The 21,959-nt window shown below is 38.5% G+C and overlaps 1 protein-coding gene across 4 annotated transcripts in view; it reads right to left on the reverse strand.

Annotated features, from left to right (window-relative positions):
- lrfn1 (leucine rich repeat and fibronectin type III domain containing 1) overlaps nt 1-21,959 on the reverse strand; it is a 157,301-nt gene that overhangs the window by 22,565 nt on the left and 112,777 nt on the right. For all 4 annotated transcript variants that reach the window (XM_056373503.1, XM_056373502.1, XM_056373501.1 and 1 more), the window contains one exon: nt 3,142-3,247. The gene's annotated coding sequence lies outside the window, so the exon portion shown is untranslated. The remainder of the gene's footprint in view (nt 1-3,141; nt 3,248-21,959) is intronic.

Here is a 21,959-nt window from a genome sequence, read left to right on the forward strand (position 1 = left end):
TATGTGCCTCGGAGGAGTTTGAAGAACGCCTTTCCTCCCGTATACATACATAACAACAAACATACAAAAGAATATGATGTATGAAGAAATCAATAGACTCTGAGTCAGTTGTATGTCAAGATGAGGCTGTTTAAGTGACTCAGTCTTCAATATGTTGCCAACCCTGAGTGCATCTGCACTTACAAAAAGATATTTGACAGAGAGACAGAGAGAGAGAGAGAGAGAGAGAGAGAGAGAGAGAGAGAGAGAGAGAGAGAGAGAGCGAGAGAGAGAGCGAGAGAGGGAGAGAGAGAAAAAGCACCAAGACGCAGAGCACTACTCCCCTGGAGCTACGCATCTATTGTATCTGACTTGTGCTCACACGCATGCAGGTGTGTTTGATTTTACTATATTTTCCACTATTTTTTTGGAAATAGCTTCAGCTGCACCATTTCAAATTCACAAAACCCCTGTTATTCTGAGATGTGGATGACAAGGAGTGTATAGCTTAATTTATGTGGGTGATTAGAGCTGCAGTTACAAGAATCAGGCTCAGAGATGATATCTGCTGATATGTGCTGTAAACCTCAACAATACCCTGAGCTGCTACCCGACGCTGCCTGTCACTGTCTCCTATACTTGGTATTCCATGAAACACTGACTGCTAAACTCAGACTACCTTGACAAGAGAAGCAGGCCACAAAACACAAGACAGGGGAGGGGCGGCATACATGCACAATGGAATTTTGAATATGTGAGGGTAATAACTTGACCTCCTCCTCGCTCTCCCCTCGATCCCTGATTAAAAACGTGTATTCATTACCTACTTATAGAGCACCATTTTCTCAGTTGTAGTACCATAATTTTGTGCAGGCAGAGATGAACTGGTGGGGAATCCTGTTGTTACGCCTCTTATCGCCCTCAAACTTGACAACCAGGATTAAACTACACTCGAAAGAACAGCTGGGCAAAGATGCCGAAAGAATACATATGGGCCAAAATTGCTGTACTTTCCCAACACAAATTGCTTTTATTTGACGGGATGGGTTGATTCAATTCTCTTAGAAAGGATTAATTTAACTATGGGAATTATTTTCTTTTTTTAGGACAGAAACAGAACAGGATGTCTCACAGTGCACAAAATATGCAGAGTTATGCAGGGTGCATGACTGTTGTAGACGCTGCTTGTTAGGCGTACGATGAGGGGGAGGGGGAACACTGAAGGGAACAGCAGTTATGTTCAATTCAGTAACACAAGCTGGCTAATTAGCACTGCCCTGCCATTCCCTTTGAACCAGCAGAGGACAAGTGGGAGCCATCATATTTCTTTGTTCTCAGCACCGTGTGATTCCCCCCTGACCGCAGGAACCACAGGGGTTCTGACCACAATGGGTCAGAGGTAGAGAAAATAACCTCACTTCCCACCCCCCTCCTTACTGAACCCCAACCCCAGGGGAATTACCCAGACCTTTTCCTAAAACCACGCCCTCAGCAAAGCACAGTTACTGGCAGCACGCGGCATCAGATATAGTGCCTAGATGTAGAGCAATGACATTTTCAGGATGCAAACCTACTCCAAATACACCAAACAGATGTTAAGGGGAAACAGGTACCTACAGCACTTCAGATGCACACAATTATTTTCAGCTGACTGCTCTCTGAAGACGGAGCACAGATCATTAACTCTATCCTCTGGTGTGCTCGGTTTTAATTAATGGTTTTATGCTATATAATGTACAATTGAAACATGAAACTGCATTTATGTACTGCTCCAGCGTTGTGAAGAGCGTTTTATGGCCCATTTCAGGTTAGTTACAGATGCAGTCAGTCACACTGAGACTCCAGATAGAACTTCTATGTACAGCACGTGGATCACATCACATGAAATACTTGGCAAAATTAGTTCAGTGGTTTAGGCAGGAGAGTAATTATTCATAGAGGAGTATTGTGGAACCCCCAACATTATCTGACTATTTGGCTTGACATCACCAAACAGAACAAGAACAGACTGCAACGGAAAGTCACGTCCAGCACTTGTACACCTCCAGATTCCTGAAATGGGACAATAAAATGACACCTCACACCCTGCTCACAACCATCTCTGCTCTGGTAGCTGCTACAGAGCCCTAAATGCGCAAACAAGTGTGTAATTTGTATTTTTTCCTACTAAAATTTCTCAACAATATCCTCTTGCTGTCAAAATTAAGATGAGAGACTAAAAGAGATAATGAAAATGTTGACAGGCTCAAAGCAATAAGTTTAATGAACAACAACACGAGCTTTGTGGCCTTATTTTGCCCCACGTCTTGCCTTCCTGGCTAGACTGCCTCCTCCTAGCATATTTTGAGGATAAAAAAAAAAAATCATTACATTTATATATACTGTTTAATGAACACCACCCTTTTAAAATCCATCACAAAGTGTTTGTTGTTGTTAAATCAGACATCATGTGATGTCACAAAACAATCCCAGGATAATAACCCTGCAACACCAAAACATCTACTGTACTTGCAAATTATATACAGTGTAAGACAGTTTAATATAGAGCCTTTGCATATAATCCTCTATTATCAAATGTAAATCTAAGGAGGCTCTTTATACTGTCCATAAACCACCTCCTGTTTGCATATAAAGAGAAATACTCCCACACGTTATTTGTAACCCTGCAGACATTGTATGTTGTTGTGCATTTGTTATCTATATACAGTATGGGTATCTCTTTCTTCATACCCACAGTACCTGCCTGTACAGAATAGCCATATGTTTATGTTTGTGCATCTCTGTTTCAATCTAGCCTTTATTTAGATGCATGTCTATATGTATCTTACTGTTGTCTGCACTGACAGCCAGTCAAAACCTGCGCCAAACTCCCTGTATGCCTAAACATACCTGGCTAATTAAGCTGATTCTGTTTTGACAAACTCCACCCATAAGGCTGTTTAAACTGTGTAAAACAAATGCTGCATAAAAAAGAAAAAGGTATTTGCAAATTTGACCCAGTTCTGTCCTGCACCTGTAGTTTCATCGTCTTTTCTGTAATATATTCCCACCGGTGATCTACATAGTACTGCATCTTCAATCTGCTGATGCCCCACTGCTAACACAACACTTTCAGCACAGTTAGAGCCGCTCCAGCTGATGATGAAGCTGCAACAAACTCACCAGATATCAAGCCCTGGTTTCCATTGCAGGTTTCACATCAGCATCCCGATCAGCTGGCGGTCAGAGAGTCAAGGCTGAGGCAGGGGACTCCACAGGAAAACACCACCTAGAGGACAAAAATAGGTTTAGGCCTTTTGTTAGGATTTAGACACATACAGCTGAGGTGAGTTCGCAAACTACACTAAAAACCCTGCCAGACGTGTGGTTGTTTTAACACATTTTGGGATGTTTATCACCTACCTCTAGATAGTATTCTAGTGGAGGAGGCAACATTCCTCAACACACTAGAGAAGCAGTCATACATTCATAATCTCATTGACTGAGCTTGCTCCTTTTTCCACTTGGCAGCTTTGGGTGCGATATGAACGCTGATCTGATTATGAAACAACAAGAAAGAAGCATAAGCTGCGGGAGACGCACCAGAAAAACAGAGTTGGAGATACCATGACTATGAATGTGTGTCCTGTCATTAATATTTCACTGCATCATTGTAGCTAAAGAAGGAGAACAAAGTGTAAAGGGGAGCATAATGAAAAATTAATCATGTTTTGACACAGCTTTGGAATTTATCTGTGCAAAACAAAGAACGGGCGAATCTTCTGCTTGTGATGAGATTTTGTGACTGAGAAAATAAGGTGATTAATGCGTCTAAATAATTACTGCACACTTTAACATAACGTTATTGCAATTATATGCACCAATCTGAGGAAGATGGATGCGAATGAGGTTTTGTAACTCACTTAACAGGCTATTCTTACTGCAAAGTTTTTTGTTTTTTTTGTTCTCACACTGGAGAGAGGTGACTGCCAAGGTCGCAGGCCCTCAGTTTCTCACTTGTCCCTGGAACTCAAAACAAGCTACATGACATGTCTCAGCTCTGAGTACAGCAGCACGCAATCCAAGAGAGATTACCATATCGCTCGCATTTGTCTGCAGAGAGCCTTCATGCATTAAAAAACAGAATTCTCCACTCAGGTTCTCCTTCCAGCTTTACTGTACATGAATTTGTATTCAGAGAGGGACTTTAGGCCTGTCACCTTCAGCTATTCACCTAGGCAATAAAGTATTTATGACGCAAGCTTTTGCTTTTTGATACGTCACTATAGTGCTCTTCGACTTATCTCGGGCTGGGTTCAGTGCTGTCATGTCAAGAGTTTAAGAAATGAAGCAGAGAAACAAAGTAACAGTGTAGGTGTCACAAATTTCACGGTCTATCATTTCACAGTCTATCATGCCATGCATATTAACGCCTTCCACTTGTGTGTATAGTGGTGCTGCAGCCCGGTCTGACACTCAGTGTGACAGTGAGCAGTGTGACTGCAATGTGACTGAGCAACCACTGGGAGATTCATAAAGTTTAAATTTGTTTCAAACAAGAAGTCCTTCACCCGTCCAGAATGGCCTTACAACTGATTTTTCAGTTTTGTCTTCATTTCCGAGCATCAGATCATCACCTGGCCAGGCGTGATAAGTCCGGTGTCAGCCCAGAACAAGCGGGTCTCGCTTAATCTCCAACATGGCTCCCCTTCACTGTATCAAACGCTCAACTTCCCTGCTCCAGTTTGCTCTCACAGCCACAAGATTTTACCTCTCTATTTCTCTTTCTCTGCAGGCCCTTATATGAAGTGAACGGACAGAAAAAAAAAATCCTTGGTGCCAGGCAACTTTGGCCAAAGGACATACTCCGTCAAGTCATTATCCATCACTGTGAATCCTTCCTTCCTATCTGAGCAAGACAAAGACAGTTGTTAGGGAGACAGTCATCCGTCTGCACTGCCAGCTTTGTTACTTAGAATACTCTGGTATGATAACAGGGGCGGCTGAGACTTCCCTTTTTACCTCTCTGCAGTTACATTCTGTCTTTCAGTCCACATAGAGACCTTTCCTTCTTGGATATCAAAGAATCCTCTGCAAAAACCTTGAGGCATCTCATTACATCAGACCCTGCTGACCATCTAGGGAGACAAAAACAAGCCTTGGAGCTTCAATCAATTATAGATTTGAGTGAATGCATTCATAGTGGAGATAGTCGCCTTTATTTGTGCTCCATTCCCCAGATATCGACAGCAGTGATAGCCATTCCTGAGCTTACTGGCAGGTAAGCAAAGGACCCACAGCATTTAATAGACCACAGAAGTATGTGAAATTAATTCCACCATGACCATGTAAGGAGATTCCTGTGTATTTATTACACACTTTAATTATTCTTAGCTTACTTGACTGGAGTAAAGGTTTTGGTTAGAATTTAATCTTTCATCGAGTTCCTCCTTTCCCTAACTGCAGGGATCACGGTGCCCGAGATAAAGACAAGTGATAAAGCAGCCGCAGCTGTAACACGCTTAGGACATTCTCAATGTCATCATGACTCAGCAGACAGAGCCACTCGTTGAGGAAACAGCAATGCTGTTCAGAGGTGTAGAGTAGCCTTATAGCTGTCATAACTGTGAGGTCAAACTTATCCTCAGCAGATCCACGAAACTGAATGCCATCAGACCATTTCCCTTTACCTCTGGCTTTACAGTAATTTACTCTTCACGTCAGCACTTTGATTAATGACTTGATTTACACACACAGGATCACATACGCTATATGGCAAGATATCAATCATAGTACTGTATGCATTCATGGATTTTCAGCAGCTGTGTTGCCACAGTCAAAGCCTAATTACATCTACCTAATAGGTGTGCATGATGAGCAATAGCCCAAAACTGTTAACATATTGAAGATACTGTATGTCTCTAAGTGTACACCTAATGTGTTTAAATACATCGGATATATTCCGTTTATTCACTAGTTGCAAAATTCTCAGTCAACTGGGGACAAAACCACAAAAGTGAGATGATTATTAAGGACGAGCATCTGTTTCTGTCTGAGCCATTTTCACTAATCTAAAACACCATCAGACTCTAATGAACGCTCCCATCCCTGTGGCCTGGCTCGAACGGAACTGAGCTCTTTACTTGAAATGAGACAAAACAGTTTCAAGGAAAATTGCTTGTAGGAGCAGTTTGATTGAATAATTAGCTTTTTATTAGCTTCTACAAACCTTTGGCATTTGAGGTCAAGAAAAGATGAATGGTGAGTGTGTGCGTGCGTGTGTGTGTGTGCGTGTGTGTGTGTGTGTGTGTGTGTGTGTGTGTGTGTGTGTGTGTGTGTGTGTGTGTGTTCCCCAGCCAATCAATACTCATGAATCTGCTGTTGCTGGAGGGCAAGGTTACTAAGAGAAGGCTTGGAACTAAAGGAGCAGGTTGGGATCACATAAAAACCCAGTCACAGTGATAATTAAGGCTGGTTATAACACGGTTAGACTCCAGCACACAAAGCTGGAGGATCACATGTTGAGGTCTTCTGTAATGCATTAGCTGAAGGTGCAGAGGCTTTTCAATAGGACTTCATCCATTCACGCGAACATGGGTTAAGTTACAGGTCTGAACATGCAATTGGATTTTGCTCACATTACTATCAGATCCTCAAATCCAGATATAGAGGTCTTCTTTTTGCTCTGTGACTGCAGTTCATCCACAATGCAGCTAGGGCTGCAATTCATCTGCCGATTTTTTTTTTCAATTTATCAGTAAATCCTTTGATCTATAAAATGTCAGAAAATAGAGTAAAATGCCTAGTGAGCCCAAGGTTAAGTCTATGGTTTGACCAATGCTTGTTTGTCAGGTCAATCTACAAAGATACAGAATAAAGAGTAACACTTACCTTTAATCCTTCCCACTATCTAGCATTTTAAAGCACTATCCAAACACTTAACAACTGTTTTATAACACACAATAACACACTATCATGTAGTTTTGTCCATTATGTTCATGAATGTATTTGTCAACATTTATAGCTTTTCCTACAAAGTATCCATAACTGGTGTATCAATGAATGGCTGATAACACAGTGTAACACAGATGTAGTTATATTTATTGATGATTTTTGATTACACATAAGAACAAGTCCTGTTGATATCCTATTCACTATACACACAGATCTAATAATTATTATCAGGCAGCTTTCAATGATCTATAAATGTGTTTAAAACTCATCCGGACTGGACTTACCATAAATAACTGGATAGATATACTGTACTTGCTGGAAAAGGTTACTTCATCTTTAACCGTAAAGATGGACTTCATACAACACTGGGATATATGGGTGCAATATGTCAAACCTGAGACCTGATTTGTTTAAGACAATGAACTGGTGGAACATCCATAATTTTGTATGCATTTATTTTTTCCTTTGTGTATTCTCCTTGATGTCCAAATATCTCACTGTAACATGTAATGTATGCAACTATGTTAAACCAAATTGCTACAAGCATTTTTATTTATTTTTTCTCTGTACTTCTCCCTCTCTAGGTGTTATAGGTATGCTGTGTCTCTTTTATCACAGTTTTCTTTTGAAAATGAAAATGTGTCGACCTAAATGAAAATTAGACTGAGAGACTATATTTTTGGTACAAAATACTTTCTTACTTGTATTTTATTGGATTTAGAAATTAACCACAATTTTTCCCTTTGCTTGTAAATCCATTTGTAATGTCTTTGGCTGTAATACCATTGCATAAAAAAATTAAAAAAACTCATAAAAGACATGTTGAATTTGAAGGTTGATTCTGGACCTTGGAAACCTTGGGTTGAGTTCCTAACTCAAGGTTCACTTCCAAGCTTTCATGTGGCCTTCACCTGTGAACAGAGTTTGCTCAGTTGTCATGGACAGTGAAGAAGTATTTATACCTTAGATAGATTTAATGTTACATATGCTTCACATAAGGTGTTATGAAATAAAAAATGTCCCTATGGAATAAGTGTTTAGAACAATATGTTTACAACTGCATTACAGTGTTTTATAAACTATTTATTAAGTGTCCTTGTCGTGCTTATGAATGCTAAATAGGGGGAGTTGAAATACAGTGTTGCCAAAAAGAGAAAAGAAGCGAATCATTACATTTGAGAAGCTACACATGAAATGTTTGGCATCTTTGAATGAACACGACTAAGAGTCCACAGCCATGCTCCTGGCATGGTATTCAGACACAAACAAAAGTATTAGACAACTTGACATTTTGACTCAAAGATGACGTTAGAGGTAATGTCAGAGGATGTCATCCTGAGGGGATGAATGTGTGTACCAGATTTCATGGCAATTCATCCAAGAATTGTTGAGATATTTAACAATATACGTAAAAACTTTGACCTGTTGATGGTGGTAGATAAAAAGTCATTATGAATGTGCAAACTTTCGAGTTAATCCAACAGTTAGTTTGGTTTCTGTCTCGATAAAAATTGTGGACCAACAGACCAATATTGCCATCCCTAAAGCCATGCTGCTAGAAAGAAAGAAGATTACTTGATTTTCTGTTTAAATTGACTAATTATTTAATTGATTAACTTTTTCAGCTCTAAGAGGTTCAGAGGGGAGTAAAAATTACCATCCAAGATTTAAAAAATACAAATGAGATATTGTGTGATATTTAGGTCATGCATGGTAAAAAGATCACAACTGTGTTGAAATGCTGTTTTTTGCACACACTGCTCTGTGAAACATCTCTGAGATAATTTTGGCTCCAGTTAGATTACAATACTTTGGGGGAGGACTGGACATGTTTTAGAGATATGATCAGCCAAAATTTTGTAAAACCTCGTAGTAGGTCAAAGCTCACAAAACATCAAACATCCTAATATGATATTAATCCAAAACAACTGGCAAGTGATGAATCATTTAATCTAAATTTGCAGTGAGTGGATATAAATAATAAAGTTAAGTTTGCTTTTGACCATGTTTAAATTCTGTACTACAAAATAAAAGGCATCACCAAGAGTAGAAAGTGCAAAAATAAGTCAGACAAACTCTATATTAGAGCATACAAGTTCTTTCTTAACCTTGTAAGCAGTGGTTAAACAAAACAATACCAACTAAATGTCCCCTAGCATTTTGGGTCCTTTTAACCACATCACATGGTCTTCATCGGCAGTTGGAGTTTGCTCAGTTGTCATGGAGATTGGATCTCTTTAGGCTCAGTAGATGTTATGATTTCATCCAAAGCATTTTTAGGATTGCTTGTCTATGCTGAATTCCATCAATTTTGTGGGAGCACTACTGCGCATACTAAAATAACCAGCTCACACGTCAGCAGATCCATCTCCTGTGTTGATGATAAATCAGTGTCTCAGTGAATCTAAATCAAGCTATATTTTCCCACAAGAACAAATTGCTCACTAGGATTAGATTTTACATTTCCCTAATTCCCAAAGAACGGTTTTGCAATGTGGTTCCACCAATTATGTGCACAATCCTTCCACAGGCAGGTCTGCACATCTTAACACACTGTGTTCAGGTTCTGGCATCGTCACCAGACTGCACGGTGCAGTTTATGGAAATTTTCAGGGGTTTGACGTGTTCATATCACATCAACAGGAGGAAATATCATAAGGGCTTAGGTAGCTGAATAGTAGCACAGTCTTGTGGCAGTATGAGGCAGTAAGTATACTTAAGAGTAATATGAATGCACAAAGGACAAGCAGCTCTTATTAAAACCTAAAACAATAATTCATCTGAAGAATTTTTTTCTATCATTTTCACTGTGCTATGTTCTGTATTTGCTTGGGTGAATATTCATATCTAACTTCATTAACTGAGGAAAATGCTGTCAACCGAGAATATAGAAGAGCTTATGATGAAAAATGATCCAAATTTAGTTCACCCAGTGATTGTTTAAAAACCAGCACAAGGTGCTATTGCTGTCTGCATGTCCCATGCCATTACCATGTGGCGTAATTTCAGTTATAATGACACTGATCATTTTGTGCCGCTGTAATAAGAAAAGACAGGACTGATACACCAAATGAAGGTTTTACAACTACCTCTCCTGCCCCATTGAGTTTTAACCTGAGAATGCAAATCGACCTCATGAAAACCAAGTGATTTCATGGTTCACTGACTGCTACATAAGCATATGGTCTGCAGTCTCCAGGACAATGTATTATACAGGGGGGGTATACATATGAATCTTACCTTAATCTGTCACTGTTCGTTTTGTAATCATTCAGTCATACTTGGTGTACTCTTGTACATCACTGCTGCAGCATCACAGTTTGCTGCATTATACTCTTTGGGATCATTTAGAAACTCGGAGGAATTCAAGCGACTTTTTACAGTCAGCTATATTATGCCATCAGTATTTACAGTATGTGGAAAAGACATGGTCCTCTGTTCACAAATTCAAGCATGAAGATTACAAGGGCTTAGTACGACAAGTATTAGCATATCCTGTTACATACAAGCCTCTAAGCAGGGTTATGACAGAGTAATGGAGCTGCCTTTAGCTGGTTGAAATTTTGTACAATTAATTGAATACTAGAAAAAAAAAAACTGCAATAAAGCTTTGGCACCTTTGCTGCATAATCCCTTCGCAGAGATCAATGATTCTGAGGGAGTCTGAGTCAACAGATTTTGAAGGCTGAGGAGAGAAAAAAGCTTTTATTATTTTTTACTATCCCCTCTCCACCAATAAAGTGGGAGGGTAAAACCATTTTACAGAGCCCCAAGCACGAGCGTAATTTGCTAAATGAATGTGACAACTTGTCTGTAAACAAGAGCTGGGACTAACTATGAATCATACTTGCTAGCCAGATATTTTTCCTTATTTACCATCTGCAAATAATGTCAGCGTTGTGCCCAAGCGCTGCCAGAGCTGTCACTTTGACAGGTTGTGGAGGTGGTGGTGCAGCAGTCACCAACAAAACAGGTTAAAAAAACAAGTGCTCTTCATTTCCTTCCCCTCATGAAAACATCCCAATTCTCCCCAGCCTGGTAAAAACTCAGGCTTCTGTAATTTGTGTCTCATTCTTGGATTTATTGCCAACTGTAACAGGATTTGTCTGTCAAGAAGAGGAAGTCAGGAAGAGGAGACCAAGCAGGAGAGGAGAGGGTTGATAAGATCGTTTGCAATATGTCAAAGGAAGAATAAAGAGGGTTTATCTGTTTTCCTCAACTCACTCTCATTTCGCTGGTGCTGAATCACAAAAATTCATTTATTTCATTTTTCTTTTTCACTTTCCTACAATAAATGAAGGTAACTAAGCAGCACTATAAGAATAAAGCTCAGTCTCATTAGGTACAGAAGTTGAGTTGTCCTACTGCAAATCATTTCATTTTACCTCTATTCTCACATTAGGTTGCATGTGCAGTAGTCACATAGAACTTAAACAGTGATACGTACTTTCATATATCACACTGACTACACTTATTAGTTATAAGGTGAGATCTTCCCCCATGCCTTAGATCTTATTTTCTGTGCCTTTGCACACAGCAAAAGAGAAAGCTAGGCACTGACTTATCGTAATATGAAAGGTGGAGAATTTGGCCAGAACAAACTCACCTGGATTCACAGTGGAACTCAAAATTTGAGCGGTAACTTTATGTGTATTATTAAAGGACCATGCTATTGCTAGTTGCATATACTCTCAACTATTAAATAAGCTGTCATGAATTTGTGCACATAAAAGAGTATGTACTAGACCTGCTCTATTTGAGAAACTGAGAAAACTTCTGTAGTGATTTGCCGCTATATATACATAAAAATTGACCTGACTTAACACATTCACATTCATTTTCCCTCCAAAGGACAAATGGCGATAACTTTGGTTTCTGTCTAAATACCTGCTAAACCAATCACATTCCCATCAGCCTCGGCTTTAGTTTATTTTGTGCAAATTAGCATATGTTAACACATTAAGATCAACTAAGATGGTGAACGTGGTAAACATTATACCTGCTTATCATCAGCATGAGATCATCACTGTGAGCATGTTAGCATGCTGACACTAGCCTTTAGCTCAAAGCACCAAAATGCCTAAGTATAGCCTCACAGAACCACTAGCATGGCTGTAAAATCTGAAGTCTTGTTAAATGATACAGAGAAAAGTAACATTGTAGATCAAGCTGAGACACTGTTAGTGGCTAATGTTATCTCTTTACTTTAGTGTATGTTCTTGTGTGCTCCTTTTTCTCATTTGTGTTTCGTGTTTTTTTTTTATCCTACCTTGTTTCCTAGAAACTACATTTATATAATACTATCATGCGACAGCAAATCATTTTTGAAGAGAACATATTGCTGTTTGGATAATGTTGTTCATGAACATAATGAGCGAACAGTGTTAATGAATATACATGCCAGGTCTCAGAATACAAACTAAGCACATCTACAAAATGTTACCTAACAGCGCATTTCATTTGTTTTCCTACATCCTCTTGTGACAACTAAAGTGTGATTTATCTTTTTTCTTTGTATTGCTGAGGCACTCAAAGCACTTGGTTAAGACTAGAAAAAGATTGTAGTTTTGATTAAAAAAAGGCAACAACATGTTTACCTTCTACCAAAACCATAATCTTTCCCTAACATTCCTCAAAGTGTTTTTGAAGCCTAAACCTAACTACACACGAGGACGTGAACCCAAGGTGTCAAAGTCGTCGCACTGTACGCCCCACCATCCACCGTGACCACCTCCCAACAATGAGTTTCAGCACACAAATGTACAACCTCCTTCCACGGAGAAAATGGTACATGTGAACAATATCTAGCAACACAAATATAACAGAAAAAAATTTATTTCTGAGGAAACTGGGTTGCTTTGTTTGTCAGTTAGTATTTGCCTGAATGTCAGTTTCACATGTGAACCTCGAGCTAGAAAGAGCTTCATTACTTTCACCTGTTAACTGTTAGATGTGTTCGTATTAAAGTTAAAGTGGTTTGTCTCTCATATCATTTAAAAAATGTAGGTAAATAAACCCCCGCCTGACTCTCTTGGTCCCTCACAAATGCATGAGCACAGACTCTGAGCTGATCAATAAATAACACAGTTATTAAAGTTAAGTTGAAAAAAAAAAAAAAAGAAATCTTGGAAGTTTCTACAAAGTCTCACTGAACATCTTGGAAAATTCCTTCCCAGCTCCTTAAAACAAATACTGAGAAGCACCAGCCTCAAAACATCAACTATTAATCACATTTGAGGTTTTGTGCTTATGAGTGAAATACCCATAACACCTCACTGCCCTGCATGGTCTCAAATTACACAATCAAAGGGAGCTTTGGCATCAAAACAGACTTGAAGTGGGGCACAACTTTCACATACTTCACAGTAATCTAAAATTCACTTTCACCCCATGCATCATATTTTCTAACTGTGAAAAATGTAATTTTAGGTTGAACTGTCCTCAGAAAAAGAGATTTATTAAACCTCTTGAGCAGATAGGGAACCTAACGTTTCCTGTCCTTCACTGCAGACATACCAGATAACGACCTTTATCATCTCTATCTCATCTGTTTCTGTTCATTCTTTCTTGTTAATCCACTGAATTCATGATTTGCATTTCCATCATTTGCAAATCCAAGGTTTTTCATGTTTAAACTAATTACAGTAAATGATTACTTTGAGTGAATGCTCTGTCAGTAGACAAATAAAGGCGAATGTTCAAATATTTCAAATGTAAGATATTTTCACAGGAAGTGTGGGTATTTGAAGAGACATTAATTGAAAATGAATTCCCACCAGCATCTTTAACACACTGTATAATTTTCCTGATGCTACGTCCTGGTCTTGATTTTATGCACTTGAGCACATTTATCTCTTTATGTATTATTGATATACACAACAGATAATGTTACAACAAGGTCTTCAGGATCCATCCAGCTTAGATGGATAGCTGTTTTTTTTTCTTCAGAACTCTCAGTGACTCCTCCATATGCATTCGACAGTTGTAAACATATGTATACTGCTGGCGTGGCTGAGCCGCACATCTATAATGGATATAGAGTTGCGTGGGGTGGAACAAGTCACCTCTAGTGAGATACTAGGACTTTATGAAATGTTAAAATGGGCCTCTCCAAATATGTTCTGCATTTCCATGAATAATACCCAGAGCTTAGAGTACGAAAATGTCAATCGCTCTCTGCCAGGCCTTCAGAGATTTTCAGAGTGCAATGAGAAAATGTCTTTCTTAAATGTACGCTACTCAGGAGATCTTCTGCACCTTGGTGTGCTGCAGTCAGTCAGTATTTCATAACCTGGACTAAATCTTCTAAACCTCAAGATGTGCAGTATGCCCACTGACTGCAATACAGCAGTTTTTTTTTTTATATAAATCTCATACAAACTGTATATTTCTCCTAGGTTTTGCAAAATGCCGTTTCCCCAAACTGCTACTTTCTATGAATAATAATGTTGAAAAATTTAAATTGAGTTTTAAGACATCCCATGGCTCATAGATGGTTTTCCTTGAGCTCCCCTTGTTGCTGTTTGTGCTTGTGATTGCTCTGTTTGAATTCCTTTTGATCTCAGCGCAGCAGTTGACACCACAGACCAGGTCATCTGGCTTGAAAGCCTCGAAAAAAGGGTTTATGTCACAGTTACTGCCCTTCAAATGGTTCAGACCATAACTTAGTGATAGATCACTTTCTGCTGTTGGAGGTCGTGCATCATCTCAACTGTATTTCATGTTTGGTGTTTCCCCTGAATTGATTTCGGCTTCTTTCTTGATGAAAACACTCTTTATGAGCACACAAAGAGCTTTTAATCAATGTGCAAAAAATGTTGGCAATAAGTCTCTCACTGTAATTAAATTATTCAGAAGAAATGTTCTGTCAATACATAATGAAAGCCAATATAAAGTGTTCAATAACATTTGCAACAAAAGGACCAAACCATTCAACTGCTATAAATGAGTAAAAGTGACTTGCCTCCTCCCCTGGTCTTCCATTTTTTGGGGGGCCACAGTGATTTCCACAGTATTTCTCAGGTAGACTTAACTCTCCATAGTAATAATATTGGACGATCTGACTTGGTCACATCATTTGCAAAACAGGATATCTATTTCCCCAGTGAGCACCCACTAGTTCCAGCCTTTACAATGCACCGATAACGTATTTAAAAAAAACACATTTGCAATAAAAAAGATGTTCATTTCTACTTGGTAATGAAATTATTAGAACTGAATCATTTGTCGAAGTATAGCAGTAGATTCACGTTAATGATTTGCTTCCAGATATAAAGTGATATCTCCAAACTAAAATATATCACTAAACTGCGAGTTAATGATAATGAATCTAGGATTGCTGAATTCCACCCACTCAGCTCTATTAATCCGATTCAACGGGAAAAAAAATTGCAGCTTTTCTGGAAATTCCTGTTAAGTCTGTGAATCAGAATCTTGTGGATTTTTACTCAGATCTTTTTCTAAGACCAAGATGTGAGAACTACTCCGTCTTCCTACCACTACTGAAAATACTGATAAAATATTGTCTTTTCCAACCTCCAAAGTTATCTGTGCTTTTATTTCATCTCATTTTCATCACCACAACTCTTACCACCAGTTGGAAATCTGCAGTCAGGCCAACTAGGATCATGCTGCTAATTTAGTGGGTTTTTTTTTTTAGTAGAGCTTCCTCAGTTTTTCTACGGGTACTAATTTGTGACTTGTCTCTTCAAGGCTCATGACTATAAAAGTAATTTAGGAGGGTAAGATTATCAGCACCTAAAAAAATACCTCTTTTTACATTTTTCAGACAGCAATGCTGTTAATAATCAGCTTATACTTCATCCTAACATCTTATGTCACTTTATTTCAAATACTTCTCAAACTATTTTCATTTTTGTATGAATAAATTATACTATTATATATTAGGGTTGGCATTTAGCTTGTGTTCCAAAACACTGGCACACAACCTTGTATTATAACTTGACACTGTGTTCAATATATGGCTGCAAATCATGATTAATGTAATTATTAATTATTATTATTATCTGTTCATTATTTGTAATCTAATTTGTTTAGTCTATAAAATGTCAAATTCAAATGTCTTGTTTCATCCAGTTCAAAAGCTACAATGAGATAAAACAGAGGAAATGAAACAAGGATGTCTGGCATTTATTCTCCACAAATGGCTCAAATGATGCTTAGTTAATAGAGTATACATTTTAGCATAATTGCATTATATCGTTATGTGTCACCTTGCTGCAGATCACTGTAGCTGCTCAGAACCTGCAGAATCTTTCACATCCTAAAAAGAAACATGACAGAAACATTGCCACAGCTAGGTCTTAATACATTTGCTTGTGTCATATTCCTTCAGTGACTTATTCCTTTCTAAAGCCTCAGATTTTCCGTTATGGCTTTGTTCAAGGTTAAATAAAAAACCCTAAGCTAAGGAGACTTTTTTCTTTTGTTAGGTTTGGGCCTGAATCGTATATGTTACATCTTTAGTTGTGCATTTCAGAGCTGGTGTTCTTGAGGCAGTACGCTGAAGCTGGCAGATTCAAAAATACTCAGGAGGAAACCAGATTGCGTGAGCTGTGATTTGGGAGAAGTGAAGTGAGTCTCATTTTCTTTTGTACTGTACAAATTATGATGATTTAAGATGAGTTACTCTTCCATGAAATGCTCAAACAAATCCTGAAGTATTCTGGTGCACAGATGATCAAAACTTGAAGTAGTTGCTCAGTTCTGAATTTGCTAAGTTTGGCTGGGAAGATGGCAAGATGGACGACTTATACAGTATTTTCTCTAACCTTTCTTGTATTATATAGTAAATGCTTTTGTCAATAATGAAGACAATGACAGTTTGAAAAGCTCATCTGGAAAATTATTTGAATAGGGTTTCTTTACTTTTAGACTTTTTTTTGTAGTATTGTTTACATGAATTTGTGGAGGCTGGCCATACTGTAGTTGTATGCATGACGCAATACTTAAAATCTCACTCATTTACTCAACATATGATGCCAGACTGGGAGACAAGTCCACACACAGACTTGAGTACTGCAACGCAGAGCGTGACCGTGAGACAGAGGCCAGTGATTAGCCCCATCCACTGGGGAAAAAGTCCGAAAGTAATGCCTCGGAGTGATGACGAGTAGAATATGGAGATGGTGCAGTGAACCGTCACGTACACGTCACCTTCTGTAATGGTATTCACTTGATTAATTGAAGTTAACGTGTCTGATTCTTGAAGCTTAAACACTCAGGTTTGCTCTACATATCTGATTAAAGGTCAGTTCACTCCAATTTATTTGCCAAAAAGGAGAGGACACAGGGGAACAAGCACAGGCTGGGAATTTAATCAGCGTGCCACCCTGATGCTGAAAGCTGGTTCTGCTCTGTAAGCAGGCTGCTTCACGATGACACGAACATCTGAATATGGGCAATGGTGTGCGACTAATGATCAATGACTGAGACAAACTCAAATCACAACATAGTGACAAGTTTTGCTGACAAATATTTTGTTAGGACAGACAATGCTGATTAATACTAAGAGTTAAGGTCATTTCAATTTCAGTCTACTTTAAAGACATGTTTCAGTGAGATGCTATCTACTGATTATCCTGCTCAAATCTTCTCACAGGGACATAAGGTGTTTTCAATAAAAAGATAGAAATGACCATTACTCAGTCTGGATTCAAGAGAAGGACTTTCACAGTTAGACAGAATCAAAGCAGGAAAGTGGTTAGAGGAGTTATTGATCCATTTATTTGGGCAACGTCTCTGTTAAAACTGAGTGGACTTCACCTCAATTTGCGTCTGTAAGTCCCTTGATGTCTGCATGCACTCAGAGAACGATTAAATCGACATTAAAAAACTATTTTCCAGCCCGCAGTCTGTCTTTGAAGAGTATATACACTTAGAGGCTGTAACTGTCAAGTGCGGTATATGTGAAATGACTTCAACTGCGACACATTACGTTTACAGTCGGGGGAAGGATTTCGTTTTTTGTTTCATTAGAGATTATATTCCTGAGTCTGTCTCTTACTGAGTCGCTATGATGTTGAAATTCTGATAAAAGTGGGTGGATTTAAATGAGGACGATTTTGTATTTAAGAAAAAGAGTTTTGTCAAAGATGACGCACTGCATCTGAAAGAGATTTACTACATTTCATACCCTGCACTGTGCAACAGATTTGAAAGCTGTAAAAAGCTTAATTTATATTTTATCTTATTTTGTTAATGTATCTGTTTACAGTGCAGCCAAACAAACTCCCAACATGTTAATAAAGAAGTCAGACAAAACTTGGCCTCTGACCGTTGTTATCTAAATGCATGTTTTAATGAACGATCTTAGTTTGCGCTAATCTCTGTGACAAACCCACTTTCCTTTTTTCCGTTTCCGTCCTCTTCACGACGAAAGACATTCTCTGTGTCATGTAATGTGAAGCAACAGCAGTAAGATGTTCTCTTTGCATTAGCAGTAACTTATCAGTGACATCAAATTGGAGTACATGCCGCATCCTTTTCTATGAATGTCTTGTTCGTGTCAAGGCAATTTGCAACAAACCTTCCAAATTAAACGGCAAAGTATGTCATTTGTCCATGCCCTCTAGAACGACACAAACAAGTGACGCCCCATGTCGGCAGGACGGCATCATTTCTCTTTGCCTTCTGAAGCCGTCACCACTCTTTGTGTAAATAATGTCATAATGTGGTTCAGTTAAGGTATAAAAACAGCTTGGTTAAGTCTAGGGAAAGATCATGGTTCGGGTTAAAATACGCATCATTATGGTGAGGAACGTGTCCTTAACACCATAAACATGGCGTTAAGTTATGGAATGATCGCAGTCATCCTTTGACAAAACAACCATTGACAGCTGTCTATCCTGTTCAAGTCCTATATTTTGTTGACACAGCCTTCCACCCTGACCTCCATCTTCACAGACGTTCTTGCTCTAAAACACCATCGCCAGACTTCCACCTTTGCTCGCTAGAGGCCTTTGTCACTTGATCGTAAACAGATTTGTTTACATTTTGGTGCACTTGCTGAAATAGCTTATGTTTTCATTCTTTTTGGGAGTACGGTCTGACTGGTTTACATACATGCATTGATTTCCTCTGAATTATTATTGCATGTAAAGACAATTTCAGTCCAGCACAGGAATGGCAGACTCCACCACTATTAATAAAAACTACTATATAGAGTAGTAATTGCTGAATGTAAATATGCTAAATCGATATTTCTGAACAAAATCCTTCCATAAAAAGCATCAAAAATGGAGTCTGATTTTATTAAAATCTTGAGGATTATACATTTTTCGATAATTGACTGAGCCCTGCAGTATAGACAGCTAGTCGCGGAGATGTGAGTATTAAAACCCAAAAGAAATGCTTCACAGAGAGGGTATTCAACCATCTTCCCTTTCCTGGCAGTTACTACAGCAAACCTCACATCAGCATGAATGAAGGAACAGCAGTGAAGAAAAATGACATGCTGTGATGCCTGGAGAGAGATGTCCTTCATGGGATACAATACTGCAAATGGTATTATTATCTGACTACTGCATTCTGTTATTCCTCTCACCTCTTTCCTTGTTGTGCCCGCACTGTGATGAGGAAGCAGCCATATTTCACCTCGTTATTTATATATAGCTGTAATAATCCTCTGTGTTCCTTCCCCATCATATTCATTTTGATATTCTACAGTATTTACGACTAAGGGCTTTGCAGCGCATAGTCAATATAGGTGGAGGGTAATGAATAAATTAAGCATCAGGGTGAAGGCACAGTCCTACTCAGAGATCACATGTATTTTGCTGCCATTTTAAAACGGGCAGATCACTGAGGAATATGGCAGAAGAATACGTCCAGTCAGATGCAAGTGAGCGGATGTAAATGGGCGGCCATTGGGGAGCACCTGAATAATTTATACCTTCCCTTGTTGTGCTGCACAATCAGGGAAGGTTTATTTCAAACAAAGAGAACATGATGTCTGTTATGAATTTCTGTTATGCTTTGTCTCACACTGTCACGTTTGTACTCGCAATTTTCATCTGCATTAGATTTATTTTATTTGATGTATCAAACTGCTGACATGTAGTTGTAATTGATGCAGCTCTGCATGAATAAACTGAGCAGTTTATAAAAAAAAAAAAAAGAAGTTGTGGGTGTTTAAAAACACAAAAAAAACTGCATTTCAGCATGATCTTAATCTGATAACTCTCATCTTCCTGCTGCCTAGGATGTCCCACTACGTCTTTCTCCAGAGATGCCAGGTCTCACTGACACAATTCTCCAGAGATATTCACAGCGTGAACCATTAAACATGGCACTAGAAAGACTTCACCAAGAGGCTGTTTGCCTTTTCTTACCAAAACTCCACAAGCACAGTCGAATGCATTTATCATCTCTTCTGTAGTCTTTCCAACATGCAACAAAAAAATACAAAATTTAAAGTCTATAAGTAAAGGAAAACACAACGTAAATGCTTCATGCAGTGTGTAAACAGTAACTTTCTTTCTGCTACCACACCTTCCTCTGTGTACAACAACATATTACATTTCTCTGCAGGTCAATGGCTACAAGCTCAAATTACTATTTAAGATGGCTTCGTTGGGCAGTAAAGAGAACAACGGAAAGAAGCAGAGACAGAGCAGCTATAACCAGCACTGATACAAACAACACATGCAACCTTAAAGTGCCTTTTTGTGTTATTATTGTGTCTGTCTGTCATGTCATTCACTTAAGATTATAGTTTTAAAGTCCTGTGCAATGTTGTCTTGTCTGTTGCTGTGACAGTCTGATTATTGCATGCATGTGCAGATGTCTGTTCTGTAACGGTTTCACTAGCTGTATCCTGTGTGTGTTTTGATGTTGTTTTATCTGCTTGTTTGTGCCTTTTAATGTGTAACATCAACATGCTCAGGGATTACGGATGATAATTAGTCTTTTGGCTAAACCTGATACATTTATATCATATTGATGTTAATTAATGTGTGTCGTTTGTGTGCCAAATGAATAAAGTAAATCTTCAATGTTATGCCAATTTGTAAAAAATACTGTTTTTCAAGCATACAAAATTGCTGTAGCTGAGAAAATGCCTCATTCTTTCTACTAAAACACCCAGAATACACTGCAATAAATGGAAGTCTCGCAACCCTACACCATGCCATGATGCCCCCCAGTTCCAGTATATCTCCCACTCCAGCTGAATGAATGTGGCTTTAATTCTGTACTTTGGCATGCATTGGTTTACAAGCATGTAACAAATGTACATACACAATAATTCTTCCACAACAGTGGAAAAAATCATTACTTTTGTGCAGATGGAAAAGGTTAATAGAAATAGTGAACCTCGCCATAATTGATAATGCTAATTAGCTGCATTTATGTGACCACATTTCTCATCACTTACAAACACACTGTAGGAAATGTCACTGAAACACTTACTCAGCAGGTAGCTGCACTTGTTTTCCTGTCGGCATTGGCTGCTTCTTTCAGCCTATTTTTAAAATAAAGTTTCAAGCCATTGTTACTCACAGCTGCACACTCAGGCCAGCGAAGCCAACAGCGTGACTCAAAGATAAACCAATAGATACGAGCAATGCCACAAGGAATAAAACAACACTGCCAACTGCTTGCTATGTTTATGGGACCAGTAATGTCAGTAATGTAATAATATATATGATATTAATATGAATTGGATATGAGGCTAATAAGCACAAGGGATCTCACTGAATACAAATATATCAAGGATATAAAGAGCATCAATATTCCTGCTTTTCCACTTTCCACACATCTCATTCACACACTAACATTATCATCAGCTAAATTCATACTTTCTAGTGACAGTAGTGGCTACGATGATAAAGGTTCATTGAAATCAAATGACTCGTAATCATTCAATTTAGATTTTCCAAAGTATTCAAGTAATTTCTATCTCTACAGCTGTGCCTAAAGTTACACAGCTTTTATTTAGACAGGCATAAATTGTTTTGCTTGGTGGAGTTCAAATACAGTTGATTCTTGATTATTTGATGCATTTAGGTACATGGTCATGTTTTCCT

This window comes from Seriola aureovittata, chromosome 4, assembly GCF_021018895.1.
Source record: "Seriola aureovittata isolate HTS-2021-v1 ecotype China chromosome 4, ASM2101889v1, whole genome shotgun sequence".
Taxonomy (NCBI): Eukaryota; Metazoa; Chordata; class Actinopteri; order Carangiformes; family Carangidae; genus Seriola; species Seriola aureovittata.